The 21,622-nt window shown below is 35.4% G+C and overlaps 1 protein-coding gene across 3 annotated transcripts in view; it reads left to right on the top strand.

The window, feature by feature from the left end:
* WDPCP (WD repeat containing planar cell polarity effector) overlaps positions 1 to 21,622 on the top strand; it is a 388,941-nt gene that overhangs the window by 308,545 nt on the left and 58,774 nt on the right. The window lies entirely within an intron of this gene.

Genomic DNA, 21,622 nt, shown 5'->3' on the forward strand with positions numbered 1-21,622 from the left:
ATAATAAAGATCAGAGCAGAAATAAACAATATAGAATCTAAAAAAAACTGTAGAGCAGATCAATGAAACCAAGAGTTGGTTTTTTGAAAAAGTAAACAAAATTGATAAATCTCTAGCCAGGCTTCGCAAAAAGAAAATGGCGATGACCCAAATAGATAAGATCGTGAATGAAAATGGAACTATTACAACCAATCCCTCAGAAATACAAGCAATTATCAGAATACTATGAAAAGTTATATGCCAACAAAAGAGAATGTTATGCTAAGAGAAATAAGTCATATAGAGAAAGACAGATACCGTATGTTCTCACTCTTATGTGGATCCTGAGAAACTTAAGACCATGGGGGAGGGGAAGGGGAAAAAAAAAAGGTAGAGAGGGAGGGAGCCAAACCATAAGAGACTCTTAAAAACTGAGAATAAACTGAGGGTTGATGGGGGGTGGGAGGGAGGGGAAAGTGGGTGATGGACATTGAGGAGGGCACCTGTTGGGATGAACACTGGGTGTTGTATAGAAACCAATTTGACAATAAATTTTATATTTAAAAAAAGAATAAAATGAGAAATGATGAATAAAATAAAAATTATTTATTTCAGGCCTGTAGGGGTACCTGGCTGGCTTAGTCAATAGAGCACATGACTCTTGAGCATGGGGTCAGGAGTTCAAGCCCCGTGATAGGTACAGAGATTACTTAAAAAAAAAATTAAAAGGCCTATTACTGGGGTGCCTGGGTGGCTCAGTCAGTTAAGCATCTGACTTTGGTTCAGGTCATGACCTCACAGTTCATGAGTTTGAGCTCCACATCAGGCCCTCTGCTTATCAGCACAGAGCCCACTTTGGATCCTCTGTCCTCCTCTCTCTCTGCCCCTCCCATGCTTGCATGTGCACACTCTCTGTTTCAAAAATAAGCATTTAGAAAAATAAAAAATATAAGGCCTGTTACTCAGAAACTTAAAAACATATTGAATATTCTTAGATCAATATTATATATCAAAATCTTTGAGTTATCAGAGGAAAATTTATACTATTTAAGAGTCATATTAAAAAATGAAATTCAAAGACTCATTCAGAACTTAAAAGCTAAGCAACATTACTACAAAGCAAATCCTCCACGCTTCAAAAAAAAAGGGAACGCCTGAATAAAAGTGAAAGCAGAAATTAATGCTAGAATTTCTAACATTTAATTTCTAGAAATTGAAGCTAGAAAACAGAAAATGAACAAAATCAATCCAAAATATGGTCATCTGAAAAAAAACATCAATGTAGACAAATCACTAGGCTAACCTTTTTCAAAGGGAAAAGGAAGGAAACAGAAATACACAAAATTAGACATGATAAATGGGGAATGATGACCAAAACAGAAAAAATTTAAAGTATCAAAGAAGATTATTTTATTTAAATATGAAAATAAATTTGAAGACTTAGTTGGAAAGGATAATTTCCAAGAATACTACAATTTACCAGACTAGCAGTAAGTCTTAGATGAAAAGTTACATTAGAACAAAACAGATGAACTAAAATGCTCTCCCAGCCACACTAAAATATCTTGCTCAGGTAGGAAAATTTTACAAAACATATAAAAATCAGATTATCTCAATGGCTGTTAAACTTTTCTAGACCAGGAAGAAAATTTCAAATTTCAAAATTCCATGTTCTGAGGAAAGTAAGCCATTAATTTTGTACTCATCAAAGGCATTACTTCAGACTACTGTGACTTAAAAAACATCATTATAGCAGTTCCTAAATGAAACATTACTAAATGGAATCCAATAGCGCATTTTAAAAACGATGACCAAGTGTGGTTTATTCCTATTTTCAAGAATGGTTTTACATTAGGAAATCCATTAATTCATTATATTCATGAAACTAAGATGTAAAATCTTATGACCACTTCCAGAAACAACGCACAAGACATGTGACACATTCAGTTCTCCCTAAGTTAACTTATAAATTTAATACTAAGTTTATAAAAATACCATCAGACATTTTTCCTCCTGATATTAAATAGTTGTAAAATTCTTTGGAAAGATGAGTAAGCAATAAAAGCCAGGAAAATCTTATAAAAGAAGAATGAAAGGGAGCTGATCCCACAGACATTTAAGCATACTATAAAGACTCTGTATAAAGTATTATATTGGTATCCCAATGGTACACAGTAGACAATCCATATGAAGTTTAGTATATGATGAGAGCAATTCAAATCAGTGAGGAAATGATGGACTTCATCTTTTAAGGAGTGGTATCTATTTGACAGTAAGGAAATGGAAAACTATCTATCATGTTTATGGATGTCAAAGAAAGCCAGAATAGCCATACTTATATGAGACAAAGTAGACTTTAAAACAAATATTGTAACAAGAGATGGAGAAAGGCACTATATCATAACTAAGAGGGTCTAGCCACCAAGAATAACTAAATGTAAATATTTATGCCTCCAACTTGGGATCACCCAGATATATAAATCGATTAATCACAAACATAAAAAATTCATTGATAATAAAACAATAAGAGTAGGGGACTTCAACACCCCACTTATAGCAATAGACAGATAATCTAAGCAGAAAATCAACAAGGAAACAATGGCTTTGAATGACACACTGGACCAGATGGGCTTGACAAATATATTCAGAACATTTCATCCTAAAGCAGATTACACATTCTTCTCAAAGACACATGGAACATTCTCCAGAAGAGATCACATACTGGGTCACAAGTCAGCCTTCAACAAGTACATAAAGATCAATATCATACCTTGCAAATTTTTAGACCACAACACTATGAAACTTGAAATCAACCACAGAAAAAATTTGGAAAGACCACGAATACTTGGAGATTAAAGAACACCCCAGTAAATAATGAATGGGTTAACCAAGAAATTAAAGAGAAAATTAAAAATACATAGAAGCCAATGAAAATGAAAACACAAGGGGTACCTGGGTGGCTCAGTTGGTTGAGCATCCAACTTTGGCTCAGGTCATGATCTTGTAGTTCTGAGTTCAAGCCCCTTATCAGGCTCACTGCTGTCAGCCTGTCAGTGCAGAGCCTGCTTTAGATCTTCTGTCCCTCTCTCTCTGCCCCTTCCCCACTTGTGCTCTCCCCAAAATAAGTAAATATTTTTTTTTTAAAAAAAAGGAAAGAAAAGAAAATGAAAACACAGCAGTGTAAAAGCTGTGGGATGTAGGAAAGGCAGTCATTACAGGGAAGAATATAGCAATCCAGGCGTTCCTAAAGAAGGAAGAAAGGTCTCAAATATACAACCTAAACTTACACCTAAAAGAGCTAGAAAAAGATAGCAAATAGAGCCCAAAACCAGCAGAAGGAGGTAAATAATAAAGATTAGAGAAATGAATGATACTGAAATTAAAAAAAAAAATGTAGAACAGATCAATGAAACCAGGAACGGGTTCTTTCAAAGAATTAACAAAATTGATAAACCCCTCGTCAGATCTATCAGAAAAAAAATTGAAAGGAAAAATAAAACCACATATTGAAAGAGGACACACAACCAACACTGCAGAAATACAAACAATAGTAAGAGAATGTTATGAGCAATTATATGCTAACAAATTGGGCAATCTGGAAGAAATGGACAAATTCCTAGAAACATATAAACTACCAAAACAGACAGGAAGAAACAGAAAATTTGAACAGACCCATAACCAGTAAATAAATTGAATCAGTTATCAAAACTCTCCCAACAAAAAAGAATCCAGGGCTGGAAAGATTTCCAGGGGAATTCTACCAAACATTTAAAGAAGAGTAAATACATATTTTTTTGAAGCTGTTCCAAAAAACAGAAATGGAAAGAAAACTTCCAAACTCATTCTATGAGGCCAGTATTACAGTGATTCCAAAACCAAAGACTAATCAGGAAAACAATAGACCAATTTCCCTGGTGAACATGGATGCAAAAATTCTCAACAAGATACTAGCAGACAAGATCCCACAATACATTAAAAGAAGTATTCACTATTAGCAAGTGGGATTTAAGCCTGAGCTGAAGGGCTGGCTCAATATCTGCAAATCAATCAATGTGATACATCACATTAACAAAAGAAAGGATAAGAACCATATGATCTTCACAAGAGATGCAGAAAAAGCAATTGACAAAATATAGTATCCTTTCTTGACAAAAACCCTCAAGAAAATAGGGATAGAAGGAGCATACCTCAAGATCATAAAGGCCATTTATGAAAGACCCACCACTAATACCATCCTCAATGGGGAAAAACTGAGAGCTTCCCCATAAGGTCAGGAATACAACAGGGATGTCCACTCTCACCATGTCGTTCAACACAGTTTTGGAAGTCCTAGCCTCAGCAATCAGACAACAAAAAGAAATAAAAGGCTTCCAAATCAATCAATCAAGAAGTCAAACTTTCACTCTTCACAGACAACATGATACTCTACATGGAAAACCTGAAAGACTCCACTAAAAAATTGCTAGAACTTATAGGTAAATCCAGCAAAGTCGCAGGATATAAAATCAATGTACAGAAATCATTTGCATTTCTGTACACCAATAATGAAGCAGCAGCAAGAGAAACCAAGGAATCGATTCCATTTACAACTACACTGAAAACCGTAAAATACCTAGGACTAAACCCAACCAAAGAGGTAAAAGATCTGTATGCTGAAAACTATAGAAAGCTTAAGAAAGAAATGGAAGAAGATACAAGGAAATGGAAAAACATACCATGCTCATGGATTCAAAGAATAGATATTGTTGAAATCTCAATACTACCCAAAAAATCTACATATTCAATGCAATCCCTATCAAAATAACACCAGCTTTCTTCACAGAGCTAAAACAAACGATTCTAAAATTTGTACGGAATCAGAAAAAAACCCGAATAGCCAAAGCAATCCTGAAAAAGAAAACCAAAGCTGGAGGCATCACAATTCTGGACTTCAAGCTGAATTACAAACTGTAATCATCAAGACAGTATGGTACTGGAACAAAAACAGACACACAGATCAATGCAACAGATTAGAAAACCCAGAAGTGGACGCACAAATGTATGGCCAAATAATCTTCAACAAAGTAGGAAAGAGTGTCCAATAGAAAAAAATCTCATCAGCAAATAGTGTTGGGAAAACTGGACATTCTTCATGTACCTTGACTGCTTTCTTACACAATATACAAAATGAAGTCAAAATGAATGAAAGACCTAAATGTGAGACAGGAGAACATCAAAATCTTAGAGGAGAAAAGAAGCAGTAACCTCTTTGATCTCAGCCACAGCAACTTACTAGACATGTCTCTGGAGGCAAGGGAAACAAAAGCAAACATGAATTACTGGGAACTCATCAAGATAAAAAGCTTCTGGACAGTGAAAGAAACAATCAACAAAACTAAAAGGCAGTCAATGAGATGGGAGAAGATATGTGCAAAAGACACATCAATAAAGGGTCAATATCCAAAATCTATAAAGACCTTAATCAAACTCAACACCCAAAAAACAAATAATCCAGTGAAGAAATGGACAAAAGACATGAACAGACACTTTGAAAGAAGACACATAGATGACTAACAGACACATGAAAAGATGCTCAACATCATTCATCATCAAGGAAATACAAATCAAAACCACACTGAGATACCACCTCACACCTGAAACAATGGCTAAAATTAACAACTCAGGAAAGGTTAGCTAGGATGTGGAGAAAGGGGAACACTTTTGCACTATTGGTGAGAATGCAAACTGGTACAGTTTGGAGGTTCCTCAAAAAATTAAAAATAGAACTACCCTAAAACCCAGCAGTTGCACTACTAGCTATTTATCCAAAGGATATAAAAATGCTTATTTGAAGGGGCAGATGCACCCCAATGTTTCTAGGAGCACTGACAACAGCCAAATTATGGAAAGACCCCAAATGCCCACCAACTGATGAGTGGATAAAGAATATGTGGTATATATGTAACAATTAAATATTACTCAGTAACCAAAAAGAATAAAATCTTGCTATTTGCAACAACATGGATGGAACACATATTATACTAAGTGAAATATAAGTCACTCAGAAAGAAATATCATATGATTCCACATATGTGAAATTTAGGAAACAAAACAGATGAATATACAGGAAGGGAAGGAAAAATAAAAAGAGACAGGGAGGCAAACCATTAGAGACTCTTAAATATAGAGAACAAATCGAGGATGGGTGTTGGTTGGGGGGATGGGCTAAATGGGTGATAGGCATTAAGGAGTGCACTTGTTGGGATGAGCACTGGGTGTTATATTTAACTGATGAATCACTAAATTCTACTCCTGGAGCCATTGCTGTACTATATTTTAACTAGCCTGGACTGAAACAGATTTTTTTTTTGAAAAAATTTGGATTTACTCTTCACACCATAGTAAATTCCAGAAGGATGAAGGATTTAAATCTAAACCATGTAGGGGTACCTGAGTGGCTCAGTGGGTTGAGTGTCTCACTTTAGCTCAGGTCATGGTCTTGCAGTTTGTGAGTTCAAGCCCCATGTTGCGCTTGCTACTGTCAGCTCAGAGCCCACTTTGAATCCTCTGTCCCCTTCTCCCTGCCCCTCCCCTGATTGTGCTCTCTCAAAAATAAACATTAAAATTTTCTTTTAAAAAATCTAAATCAGAAGAAAAAAAGAGTGAAGTCCAATATAAGCTGGATATTAGGAATTAGGGAAACTTTCTAAAAATTAGTGGTAGGCAAAACAGATCTTCCAAAGATGTGTGAATATGCTATGCAAATGGCAAAAGGGACTTCACAAACATTACACTAGAATTTTAGATTGACCATTTTGTGAATATATTTCATAATTTTTAGAAACATGTATGTATTTCTTTAGTATAATCTTTTAATAAAGAATAAAATGTTTGTTAACCAAAAAATGTAATTATAGTTGCCAAAAGATTATTCTGTATTATCCAGTTGGGTGCACTATATCAAATGAGCCAGAGATCTTTTTCTGGCTGGAGTAAAAATATTGTGGCAGTAGAGGAGGAAAGAAAGTTTTGAAGTGTGAAAGAGATTTGACCTTCTATTGCTGGAGGAATCCTCATGGAAAGCTTGAAAGGGAATGTTCCTCCTCTAGGAGCAAAGAATAGTCCTAACCCATAGCAAGAAAAGAGTGGGAGACCTTAGAGCCATAACGTCAAGGAACTGAAGTCCATCAACAACCTGACTGAGCCTGCATCAAAATCTTTCCCATGAACCTCTAGACACCAGCCCAGCCCAGCTGACAACTTGATTTAAATCTTGTCAGGCCCTGAGCAAGAGGTTCAGGCAAGCTGCACTATATGTGGACTTCCAAACTACAGAACAGTAAAATAGATGGGTGTTGATTTAAGGTGCTAAATCTGTGGTAACTTGTTATAGGAACAACAGAAAATCAACACACAAACCTTCAAAATCCAGAAGTAAAAAGGGAAAGGTGATAAAAGTAATAACTTAAAATTAATATATTTTATAGGGAAACACATTAAGCAAATTTTTAAGATGACTAACAAAAATATTCACAACTTACGTGAATAAAAATTTAATATCTCTAATATATTAAGAGCTTCTAAAATACAGTAAAACAAAAGATGCACATTCCTGAAGAAAAATGGGTTAGGAACAGCATGCACAGCAAATTAAAATCACCCTGAGATATTTTCCACCTGTTAGATTCTAAGTCTGACAGTATATGCCATTGACAAGGTTGTAGGAATGAATACATACACTGCCAGTGGGAATGCAAAATAATAAAAGTCCTATAAAAGAGAATTTGGCAATATCTAATGAATGTATAAAGTAACTTTGATCCAGAAATCTCACTTCTAGAAATCTAATCCAAAGACACCCATACACAAACATGTATACACGGAAAGATGAACGCACAAAGCTATTCATTATAACACTGTTTATGATAACCCCTCCCCTCCCCCCAAAAAAGACTGGATATAATCTAAATGTTCATTAAAAGGAGAATAGTTCAATACACTATGGTACATCCAAATAAAGGAGAAATGTACAACTCTACACACAATAGACTAATGTTCAGAATCTACTAAGAATAAAGAACAAAGTGAACAAAGAATATGATACCATTTATCTCAGTGTATTTTTGTTTAAATATCTACAATAGTTATTATAGAGAAAAGGGTACAGGTGTAGAATTTATAGTTCCTTGAATATGCTTTTCTTTGCAGAGTGGACTCTGGAACCATTAATTTTACATAATTATATGGAGCTTTTTAAAAAATAATCGTAAAAATGAAACAAAACTAACTAGGTATCCAATTACTGCCATAATAATGCAGGAATTATTCTAAGTGACTTTTAAAATTCAGTGTTTGTAACTACACATATGAATAGATATAAAAATGGTCTTTCAAAACAATCTTCAGCTGTTTTACAATCATAATCAGTGGCACTATTATTAAGAATCCAAGAGTCAGACATGTGGTGTGGGATACAGCAAATGAACATTTATGATGATGATTAAGAACTAGGGTTTTCAACATAGGAGAATGATGATATTAGTAATGCTGATGAAAAAAACATCTCTGTAGACCTGAAATTGAATGAATAATCTCAGTATTAACTAATGATGTAGTTTCTATTTGAAAAAATAATAATAATAAAAACCAAACCAAACATCAAACAAAATGACACAAATAAATGGGAAGATGCCCCATGCTTATAGATTGGAAAAAACAATATTGTTAAAATGTCCATACTACCGAAAGCAATCTACAGATTCAATGTAATCCCTATCAAATATCAACATTTTCACAGAACTATAACAAATAATCCTCAAATTTGTATGGAACCACAAAAGGCCTCAAATAGCCAAAGCAATCTTGAGAAAAAAAGAATAAAGCTGTAAGTATCACAATCCCAGATTTCAAGGGATACTACAAAGCTGTAAGAATCAAAACAGTATGGTACTGGCACAAAAACAGGCACACAGATCCATGGAACAGAATAGAGTCCAGAAATAAACCCACACTTTTATGGTCAATTAATCTACAACAAAGGAGACAAGAATATGCAATGGGGAAAAGACAGCAAATGGTGCTGGGAAAACTGGATAGCTACATACAAAAGAATGAAACTGGGCCACTTACTTAATCCATACATTAAAAACAAAAACAACAACAACAAAAACTCAAAATAGATGAAAGTTCTAAATGTGACACCTGAAACTACAAAACTCTGAGAAAACTATATAGGCAGTAATAACTTTGACATGGGAAGGGAAACCAAAGCAAAATTAAACTATTGGGACTACACCAAAATGAAAAGCTTCTGCACAATGCAAGAAACCATCAACAAAATAACCTACTGAATGCGAGAAGGTATTTACAAGTGACATATCCAATAAGGGATTAATATCAAATATATACAAAGAAGTTATATAACTTTACACCCCCCACAAAATAATACAATTAAAATATAGGCAGAGGACCTGAATTGATATTTTTCCAAAGAAGTCATACAGATGGCCAATGGATACACAGAGATACTCAACATCACTAATCATCAAATGAAAACCACAAAGACATATGTATCACCTTATATAGAGAAAAAGGAACCCTTGTGCATTGCTGATGGGAATGCAAATTGGTATAGCCACTGTGGAAAACAGTATGGAGATTCCTCAAAAAATTAAAAGTAGAAATAGCATACAATCCAGTACTTCTACTTAAAATGAAAACACTAATTCAGAAAGATATGTGTACTCCTGTATTTATTACAGCATTATTTATAACATCCAAGCTACAGAAACAATCCAGGTGTCTATGATGAATGGATAAAGAAGATGTGTGTGTGTACACACACACACACACACATGAATATTAGTCATAAAAAAGAATGAACTTCTGCCTGGATGGGCACAGATGGAGCTAGAGAGCATTATGCTAAGTGAAACAAGTCAGTCTGAGAAAGGCAAATACCATGTGATTTCACTCGTGGAATTTAAGAAACGAACAAAGAAGAAAAAGAGACAAACAAGAAAACAGACTCTTAAATACAGAGTACAAACTGGTGGTTTCCAGAGAAGTGGATGGGTGGAATGGGTAAAATAAAGTGGATTAAGAGTACATCTACCTTGGGGCACCTGGGTAGCTCAGTCAGTTAAGCATCCGACTTCAGCTCAGGTCATGATCTCATAGTTCATGAGTTGGAGCCTTGCACTGGGCTTTGTGCTGACAGCTCAGAGCCTGGAGCCTACTTCAGATTCTGTGTATCCCTCTCTCTCTCTCCCCCTTCCCCACTCGCACTCTGTCTCTGTCTCTCTCTCTCTCTCAAAAATAAACATTAAAAATTTTCAAATTTTAAAAAGAGTACATTTACCTTGATAAGCACTGAGTAATGCATAAAATTATTTCATGATTATACTGTACACCTGAAACTAATATGTATTAATTATACTTCAATAAAAATTAATAAAAAGGGGAAGCACTTATTTTTAAAGAGATACAATATAAAATATTTCAAATAAAATGATCTGTCTAGGATTTGCTTCAATTATTATTCCAGGGGTAGAGTATTGAATGGTAGAGGATTGAAAAGAAACAAGATTGACCATAACTGGTAATTACTGAAGCTGGATGATGGAGAATTAGCTAAGGGATCATTATTCTGTTCTCTCTGGTTTCAGACATGTTGAAATTCCATAACAAGATGACTGTGGGGTGTGTTTATGTTTAAATAACAAGCTGGAATAAATAAAAGTACTCTTGTAAATATCTTTGTACACATTATGCTAGTGTTTGTAGAGGATAATTTCAAAGTATAGTATATTGAGCCCAAAAAGAAACATTTTTATGGACACCGCCAAATTTCCCTTTAAGTATTAATTTACCAACAATATACAATCAACAATATACAAGATACCCATTTCTAAAATCCTCACCAACAATCTGAGAAGTTAGATGACCTACCCAAGACCAGATGGCACAACCTAGAATAAAACTCAGATAATGGTCAGTAATTATCATATTGCCTGAGTCAGTAGTTCATTAATTTGAACAGTGTTTAAATCTGTAGTTGAGTTCAAAAAAGGAGATAGGAGCTAAGAGAACTTACTGCTGTCATACACTGGTCTTCTGAAATAAATGGCACTATTTCCTTGGTTATCTTATACACGGTTCTTTAAATCTCTCTCTTCTTTTGTTGGCTATGTGCCTTCAAAGGAGATGTCCGTTCCAGTCTAAAATCTCCCAAAGGTTTTCAGGGTAAAACACATTTCAAGATGTGCAATACATGGAAGAGTGAAAATCTTATATGATATTGTTTGTTAAACTGACAGCTCTACTTAACAGAAGCCATTAAAATATTTACAAAGTAGCAGCTGCTCTAGTAAAAAAATACAGCTTTTTGGAGGCATGAAAATAAACAAGTTGATAAGTACAAGGTAAGCCGTTTGACAGCTTCTTTGTGTGCACTGCACAATATACAGAAAATTCTGATATTTACAGAGCAATTATAATACAAAGCCTTTTAAGTTAAAAGGACATAGAGCAAGTAAGAACTGTTTACAAGAATTCTTCATACTGATCTTTTAAACAATTTAGAAAGCCCCCAGACATAATTCTTTAAGAAGTGCTAGGTTTTTGGTGTTTTTTCTTTTAAATAAGCTTTATTTTTAGAAGATAATTATATACACGTCTCCTTCTATAAACTGAATTTAGCATATGGACTACCAGTTTAAAATCTTTGTTCTAGGAAAACAAAACAAAATTCTAGGTAATTCCTGCTTTTGGCAGACAGTTAAGATTACCCAATTCACTGACTCTTAGCCCAAACCCATACTCACTCTGCCTACTGAACACAAACGTATGAATATAAAGTAATAGATCACTAAGGATATAACCTCTCCATACTCTGTCCTCTGGCTCCATCCCAAACAAAATTCTGCCGCTTGGTAGTTTGTTAGTTTAAGACTTTATCCTTTATTTACTAGGTGGAGCCAAACTACTAGTCATGCCTATAACATTCCCTGAAATTTAGTAAGCTCATTATTATATTTTTAAGTAAAACCACACTAATATAGCTATAATCTAAGACCATATGCCTTATAGTAAAGAATAAATACTGTTAAAACAATCTTTTTTTTTTAAATTTTTAAATGTTTGTTTATTTTTGGGAGAGAGCGAGCGCGAGTGAGCATGAATGGGGAAGGGGCAGAGAGAGGGAGACAGAGAACTCGAAGCAGGCTCCAGGCTCTGAGCTTTCAGCACACAGCCTGATGCAGGGCTCTAACCCACGAACTGCGAGATCATGACCAGAGTTGAAGTTGGGTGCTTAACCAACTGAGCCACCCAGGTGCCCCATAAAGCGATCCTTTTTTTTTTTTTTAACGGTTCTCTCCTGCTGACATTTCCCCCAACTGCAACAATAATCATTTGCTGCTACTGTTGATTTTACTTTCATTTTATATTCAAGAAAGCACAATTGAAGCATACCTACCCTGTTATCAAACTGTAATCTCATCAAGGACAGCCTTTATGTCTTCTTCATGTTTATATCCCCTACTCAGTAGAGCAACCTACATGGAGCCAACTCTCAATAAAAGTTTGCTTAGGGGCGCCTGGGTGGCGCAGTCGGTTGAGCGTCCGACTTCAGCCAGGTCACGATCTCGCGGTCCGTGAGTTCGAGCCCCGTGTCAGGCTCTGGGCCGATGGCTCGGAGCCTGGAGCCTGTTTCCGATTCTGTGTCTCCCTCTCTCTCTGCCCCTCCCCTGTTCATGCTCTGTCTCTCTCTGTCCCAAAAATAAATTTAAAAAAAAAAAAAAAAAAAACCGTTAAAAAAAAAAAAAAAGTTTGCTTATACAAATAACCAAAGCCTATTTTCACATTTGAAAACAGCACCACCTCAGAACTCCATTTATTGTCAGAGATCCATACAGTCTCATTTCAGCCTTATTAGTAAGCAAAGAGTAAAAAATGTTATGGCACATGTAATGGTATTCTACAAAATAAGTATGCTTATGATACAAGTACTTTCTACAAACATTTTCATCCTTAAGATAATACTAACAGATCTCCAAGCAGAATTTATTACTTCAGATTATTGGAAGGAGATAATCCAAGCCATATGTATTTTGTAATGGACAAGAAAAGAAAATTGGTAACAGGGTAATTGGGAATAGGACTCAATGTGAAAATAAATAGTCTTCTTTGCCTACATGAAAGCTATTTACTTATTACCTGTTATAGTTTTAGGCACTATGGAAACTAGTGACTTCACTGTGGAAGGAGCAACTTCAGCAAAATGGTGGACTAGGAAGCTTCAGACCCTTGTTCTCCCATGAAGACACCAACCTAACAGCTATGAGGAATAAAATACCTTTGTGAGAACTCTAGAAAATAGTGAGGGGCCACAGCACCCACACCAATGCATAAACAAGAAAAGGGGTGGTTCAGAAGGAGTAAAAGAATTCATTGCATTTTGCTCACCATACACACCATTCCTCACCTCAGTAGGGTGGTACAATAGGAAGAATATCACCCAGTAACCAACCCCTTCCTTGAGAAAGAAGAAATAGAGTGGAACTCAAGTACAGTATTCTGGCTTCTCTGGGAAGTGTACAAGGAACTGACTTCTGTGTTGCCTGGCTTGAGATGTTAGTAAGAATGACAGCAGCATAGTTTAGATATCAGATTGGAGGCCAGTGAAAACAGAAGTGAGTGCCTTGGTGCACTGAATATCAGAGGCTCTCAAGTCAGCAGGCAGGCACTAGGCAGAGCAAGAGAATAAGGGCAGAAGAATTCAATAGAAAATGAAATCTGAGAACAAATGGGAAATCAAGACACACACACACACACACACACACACACACACACACACCTGTGTATACTAAAAGCACACAGATCATTTGAAATCATTAAGTCAGAGGAACAAAAAGAAAACAGAATGAAGAAAAAGTGAAGAGAGCCTAAGAGACTTATGGGTCACCATCAGAGTCCTAAAAATGTGTTATAGCAGTCACAGAAGAAAAAGATAAAGGACAGAGAACTTACATGAGAAAACATTGGGAAGTGGCTGAAAACTTCCCAATCTAAGGAATGAAATGAAAACACAAACTGTAGATCAATGAACTCCAACTAGCATAAACACAAACAGACCTAAGTTATAACAAAACTGTTCAAAGTCAAAGAGAATCTTGAAAACAGCAAGAGAAAATGACTTGTCAAGTACAGATTATCAGATTTCTCAGGAGAAACCTTGCTGATCAGAAGAAACGGGATGATATACTAGAGAGCTAATGACAGAAGAAAACTGTCAAACAAGATTATTGTGTCCTATAAAACTGTGCTGAAAAACTGAAGGAGAAATTAAGATCTTCCCAGATAAATAAAAGCTGAAGGAATTTAGTACTACTAGACCTGCTATACAAAAAAAAAAAAAAAAAATACTAGGGACTCCTGCAAATTAAACCAAAAAGTGCTAGACAGCAACATGAAGTCCTATTAAAGTATAAAGTTACCCAGTAAAGGTAAAAATACAAATATAGAATCCTGTATTACTGTAAGTTTGTTACATAAATCCACTTTTAATTCTTGTACAGAGTATAAAAGACAAAAACCCTAAAAAAACCATAAATCTATGTTAATAGGTATACAATATATAAAGATATAATTTGTAACAATAACAAATGGGGGAACAGAACCATAAGGGGGTAAGGTTTTGTATGTGATTAAAGTTACCAGTTTAAAATAGATTTTTTAACTTTTAAGATACTTTATATAATTAAAATTATATCCAAAAGAAAAACTATAGAATACACACAAAAGCAAATGAGAAGGAATTACAACATATCACTACAAAGAAAAAGTCAAACACACAAAAAAAAACAGTAAGAGAAATAAAGGACAAAAAAGCTTTAAGACATCAAAAAACAAGTAACAAAATGACAATGGTAAGTCCTTCTGGGTCAATTAGTTTAAATGTAAATGGATTACACTCCTCAATCAAAAAACACAGATTGAGTGGATTAAACAAACAAGATCCAATAATATATTTCATACAAGAGACTCACTTTATATTTATAGGCTGAAAATGAAAGCATGGAAAAATATATTCTGTGAAAATAATAACAAGAGCAAAGCTGTCTGTACTAATAGCATCCATAAAGACTTCAAGTCAAAAACTATCACAAGAGACAAAAAAGTATATCATATAATGAGAAGGAGCACAACTCACAAGGAGGATCTAACAATTATAAGTATTTATTTAGCAAACACTGCAGCTCTTAAATATATGAAGCAAACACTGACAAAATTGAAAGGAGAAAGAGAGAGTAACAAAACAATAGTAGGAGACATCAGCACCCTTCTATCAGTAATAGAAGAACAACCAAACAGAAGATCAAAAGGACATAGAGGGCTTGAACCACACTATACACTAACTGGACCTAACAGACATCTATACAACACTCACACAACAGTGTAAAATACATTATTCTCAAGTGCACATGGAGCATTCTGCCAGACAGACCTTAAGTCAGGCAAAAAAAAAAAAAAAAAATCCAAGTCTTAACAATGTAAAGACTGAAATCTTAGAAAATATCTTTTGCAAACACAATGGAATATAACTAGAAATCAACAGAAGGAAAACTTAAAATTCTATAAATATATGTGTATTAGGGTTCTCCAGGGAACAAATAGAATATATAGCAAGATACATGAGGGGATTTATTGTAGAAATTGGCTCACATGATTATAAAAATTGAGAAGTTCCATGGTACACCATCTGCAAGCTTTAGAACCAAGAAAGCTGGTGGTGTATTTCAGTCCAAGTGTAAAGGCCTGAGAATCAGAAGCACCAATGGTTTAACTCCCAGTCTGAGGCCAAAGGCTTGAGAACCGGGATGGGGGATGGGCAGCAACACTGGTACAAGTCCCAGAGTTGAAAAAGCCCAATGAATGAGGAATTCCAACATCAGAAGGAAGGAGAAGATAGATGTCCCAGTTCAAGAAGACAGACACAATTCACCCTTTCTCTGCCTTTTTGTTCTATTTGGGCCTTCAACAGATTGGATGATACCTACCTAGTAGACTTTTTTATTTAGTCTACTGATTCACATGCTAATTGCTTCCTGAACTCATTCACAGACATACCCAAAAATAATGTTTCACTGGCTATCTGGGCATCATTTAACCCAGTCAAGTTGACACATAATATTCATCCATCACAACATGGATATTAACACCCTTGTAAATAAACGATGGCTCAAAGAAGTCACAAGGGAAATTAGAAAATATCTTGAGACAAATGAAAATGAAAACACAATATACCCAAATTTTGGGGATGCAGCAAAAGCAGTGCTAAGAGAAAAGTTGTATCAGTAAATATTTACATTAAGAAAGAAGCAAGATGTCAGATCAACAACCTAAATTTATACCTCAGGAACTAGAGAAAGAAGAACTAAGCCCCAAGTTAGCCAAAGGAAGGAAATAACAAAGATCAAAGTTGAAATAAATGGAGGCCAGAAAAATAGAAAAGATCAAGGAAACTAAAAGCTTTTTTAAAAAACTTCAACAAAAATTGACGAATCATTGGCTAGATTAAGAACAAAAAGAGAAAACTCAAAAATAAATATCAGAAGGAGGGGCTCTTACAACCAATACCACAGAAATAAAAAGGATTCTAAAACTACTATGAACAACTACATGCCAACAAATTGTAAAACCTAGAAGAAATGGATAAATCCTAGAAATGGATAAATCAAAAAGAAAAGTCCAGTGACGGCTTCACTGGAAAGTCCACTACACATTCAAAGAAGACCACCAGTCCTCTTCAAACTTTTACAAAAAAAACTGAAGAGGAAACAACAGCCCATACTCATTTTATGAAGCCATCATTACTCTATGTAGGAGTGCTGACAATACTAATTCCATCTTTGACCCTACCATCTTGTTCATGTTCATTTGATGACCTCTCTTTTGGGGTTTCGTGTTCCAGGCCCCTTGGAGATTAATATACATGCCTTAGGCTGCCAAGGCTAGGATGAGGTGGAAGGCATGTTTTAGCCTCCTGTGAATCTGTTAGCCATAACACAGCCTTTCCCCCTCATGATGCACAGGTGGTGCCACAAGATCTAATAAAAGGTTAGCTGTCAATTAGGTACATGCAAACCCTTTGAGGTATATGTTAACCCTCTATTCTCATTACACTATCCTTCTTTGTGTCCCCTAGCTCTAATAAAATTTGTGGACAAAGGTCTGGATTTTCTGGAGAATAACTATGTAGTTGCCATAGATCTCCCCCACCTGATTGCCCCATCAATAAGTTACCATGAAAAAAACTCTGTGTATACTGTATGGAATCACCACCTTCATATTCCTGTCTTAAAGTGCTTTCTCAATTTGGGGGATACTTTAATGTCCCTCCCCGACTTTCTAGCACCCTAATACCAAAGCCAGACAAAAACATTAAATAACAGAATATACCAATATTTCTGATGAATGCTGATGCAAATTCTTAACAAAATACTACTAAACCAAATTCAGCAGCATATTTAATACATTATACTCCAACTAATTTATTTCTGGAATGCAAGGACAGTTCAACCTACAAAAGTAAATTAATGTAATATACCACAATAACAGAATGAAGGACAGAAATACCCTCTCATAATAAAAACTCAACAAACTAAATAGAAAAGGAAAGTATCTTGACATTAAAAAGACTCATATTAAAATTATTAAAAGCCCACCACTAATATCATAGTTAAAAGTGAAAAGTTGAAAGCTTTTCCTCTACAATCATGAACAAGACAAGGATGCTCTCTTTCTCTATTTCTTTTCAATATGGTGCTGGAAATCCCAGCCAGAGCAATTAGGAAATAAAATAAATAGGGGTGGCTCAATTAGTTAAGTGTTTGACTTCAACTCATGTTATGATCTCACAGTTTGTGAGTTCGAGCCCCACACTGGGCTCTCTGCTGTCAGTGCAGATCTGGCTTTGGATCCTCTGTCTCCCTCTCTCTCTCTCTGCTCTTCCCCTGCTCACACATACTTGCACACAAGCTCACTCTCTCTCTCCCCAGAATAAAGAAACCTTTAAAAAATAAAATAAATAGAGGCATCCAAATCAGAAAAAGACCCTTAACTCTACAGAACTGTAGGCTACTGGAGGGAATTGGTGGGGAGGGATGGGTAACATAGGTGATGGGGATTAAGGAGTGCACTTGATGTGATAAGCCCCAGGTGTTGTATGAAAGTGTTGAATCACTGTATTGTACACCTGAAACTACATTATACTGTATATTAACTAACTGGGATTTAAATAAAAACTTTTTTTAATTTTTAAAAAATGAACAATTTATAAAGAAAAATTTTAAAAACAAATCCAATCAAGAAAAATTAAATTCTTAGGAATAAACCTAAGGAGGTGAAACACCTATACACTGAAAAGAAGAAAACACTACTGAAAGAAAATGAAGAAGACAGTAAAAAGTGAAAAAGCATTCCTTGTTCATGAGTTGTTAAGATTTACTGTTAAAATGTCCTTAGATCCCAAAGGAATCTAAAGATTCAGTACAATCCTTCTCAAAATCCCAATGACATATTTTGCAGAAACAGAAAAACCTATCCTAAAATTCATATAGAATCTCAATGGACCCTAAAGAACCGAAATAATCTTGAGAAAGAATAAAGCTGAAGGACTCACAGTTCCTCATGTCAAAACTTACTACAAAGCTACTGTAACCAAAACAATAAATAGTACTGGCATAACAGCAGACATATAGACTGATGGAATAAAACAGAGAGCCCAGAAATAAACCCTTACATATATGGTCAAGTGATTTTCAACAAGGGTACCCAGTCCAGTGCAGGAAAGGACAGTCTTTTCAACAAATGGTGCTTGGAAAACTAGATATCCATATTAAAAAGAAATGAAGTTGGGGAGCACCTGGGTGGTTCAGTAAGTTAAGTGTCCAACTCCTGATTTTGGCTCAAGTCACAATCTCACAGTTAATGGACTGAGCCCCGTGTGGGGCTCTGTGCTGACAGCATGGAGCCCGTTTGGGATTCTCCCTCTCCCTCTCTCTCTGTCCCTTTCCTGCACATGCTTTTTCTCTCTCTCTCAAAATAAATGAATAAACATTGTAAAAAAAATGAATTTGGACCCTTAACTTTCACCATCTATGAAAATTAACTCAAAATGGACCAAAGGCCTAATTGTAAGACCCAAACTACCCAACTTACAGAGATAAAACAAAGAGAAAGCTTCATGACATTGGATTTGGCAATGGTTTCCTGGATAGGATACCAAAGTAGGCAACAAAAATAAACTGGACTGCATCAAAATTTAAAACTTTTATTCATCAAAGGACACTATCAACAGAATGAAAAGGGCAACCCATAGAATAGGAAAGAATATTTGAAAATCATGTATTCTATTTAGTAGTATATATGTAGTAAGGGTTTAATATCCAGAAAGATAAAGTACTCCTAAAACTCAACAACAAAATCAAACAATCTGATTCAAAAATGGACAAAGGGACTTGAATAGGTATTTCTCCAACAAAGAAAATCAAATGGCCAATAGGCACATGAAAATATGTTTGACATCACTGATAATTATGGACACAAAAGCAAAACTATAATGAGGTATAGTTATATGTGAGTTATATGTGAGCACCTCACATCCATTAGGATGGCTATAATAAAAAAAAGAAAGGAAAATAACAAGTGTTGGCAAAACTGGAAGAATTGTGGAGTGCTCTTGGTGGATTGTAAAATGTTGCCACCACAACAAAAAAAATGGCAGTTCATTAAAAATTAAAAAAAAAAATAGGGGCGCCTGGGTGGCGCAGTCGGTTAAGCGTCCGACTTCAGCCAGGTCACGATCTCGCGGTCCGTGAGTTCGAGCCCCGCGTCAGGCTCTGGGCTGATGGCTCGGAGCCTGGAGCCTGTTTCCGATTCTGTGTCTCCCTCTCTCTCTGCCCCTCCCCCGGTCATGCTCTGTCTCTCTCTGTCCCAAAAAAAAAAAAAAAAAAAAAAAAAAAAAAATATATATATATATATATATATACCTTACCTATGATCCAGCAACTCCACTTATAGGTACATATCCAAAGGAATTGTAATCAGAGTATCAAAAAGATATCTGCACGCCCATCTTCATAGAAGAATTATTAACAGCAGCCAAAAGCTGGAAGCAACCCAAATCTCCATGGACGATCAAATGTATAAACCAAATGTGGTTCTGTGTACACACACACATGCGCAGTGGGATATTATACAGCCTTAAAAAGGAAGGAAATCCTGGGGGTGCCTGAGTGGCTCAGTGAGTTAAGTGTCCAACTCTTGATTTCTGTTCAGGTAATCATCTCATGGTCGTGAAATTGAGCCTGGCACATGGGGGTCTGGGCTGGAAATGGAGCCTGCTTAAGATTCTGTCTCTCTCCCCACCCTTCCCCCCTTCAAAAAAATTTTTTTTAAAAAATTGTTAAGAAAGGAAGGAAATCCTACCACATGGATGAGCCATGAGGACATTATGCTAAGGAGAATATGCCAGTCACATAAATACAAATACTGCATGATACCACTTAAATGAAGTACTAAAGTAGTCAGATTTACAGAAACAAAAAGTAAAATGGTGTTTACCAGGGCCTAGAAGAAGGGAAATAGGAAATAAATAGGGAGTTTTTTAATGGGTGTACAGTGTCAGTTTTGAAAGCAGAAAATATTTTGGAGATCTGTTGCACAATGAGGTGAATATACTTAATACTAATGAACTGCACTCTTAAAAAATGGTTACCATGGTTGGAACACCTGGGTGGCTTAGTTGGTTAAGCATCCAACCCTTGATTTCAGCTCAGGTCATGGTTTCATGAGTCTGAGCCCCATGTCAGGCTCTGTGCACTGACAGTGTGGAGTCAGCTTAGGATTCTCTGTCTCCTCTCTCTGCCCCTCCCTGGTTCATGCTCTGTCTGAAAGAAAGAAAGAAAGAAAGAAAGAAAGAAAGAAAGAAAGAAAGAAAGAAAGAAAGAAAGAAAGAAAGAAAGAAAGAAAAGAAAGAGAGAGAAAGAAAGAGAAAGAAAGAGAAAAAGAAAAAGAAAAAAAGAGAAAGAAAGGAAGAAAGAAAAGAAAAACAAAATACACACATGCACAGGGTGCAGTCCTAAGAGTTTTTGGCTTTTAATAAGATTTATGTTTTTTCAGATATGTTTTTCACAACTTCATCATGTTTCACAATTTTTCTAAACAATGCCCTGTCAAAGTTGCCAATATTAAAGTTTGCTTTCTTCATCTGTATGATGTGGGAATAACAAACTCTCTGTACACTTTAAAATTGTAATTAAGAATAAATATTAGAAAGATACTTTCCTTTATTGCTTTCAAATTATGTTCAACATATGGAGTGTAAAATAATTCACCTCTCACAACTTTCCAATATAATAAAATATTCCAGTAATTTGTTAACAACAAAAAATATTTGATTAATAAAATGCTGGCTAAAAACACTATGAATGAAGTTACAAGTGAATTTTTAAAGTCTAAACTCAGAAACATTAATTACTCAGTTACCAAATTCCCCTGGGTTGAGCTAAGTGTAAGAATGACAGAAGTCATAGGGGGACTATGACTACAAGATTTCCACTGCACATTATATAGTTAATTGACAAATTTTTAAGTTTCA

The sequence above is a fragment of the Neofelis nebulosa genome, chromosome 9 (assembly GCF_028018385.1).
Source record: "Neofelis nebulosa isolate mNeoNeb1 chromosome 9, mNeoNeb1.pri, whole genome shotgun sequence".
In the NCBI taxonomy this organism is placed as follows: Eukaryota; Metazoa; Chordata; class Mammalia; order Carnivora; family Felidae; genus Neofelis; species Neofelis nebulosa.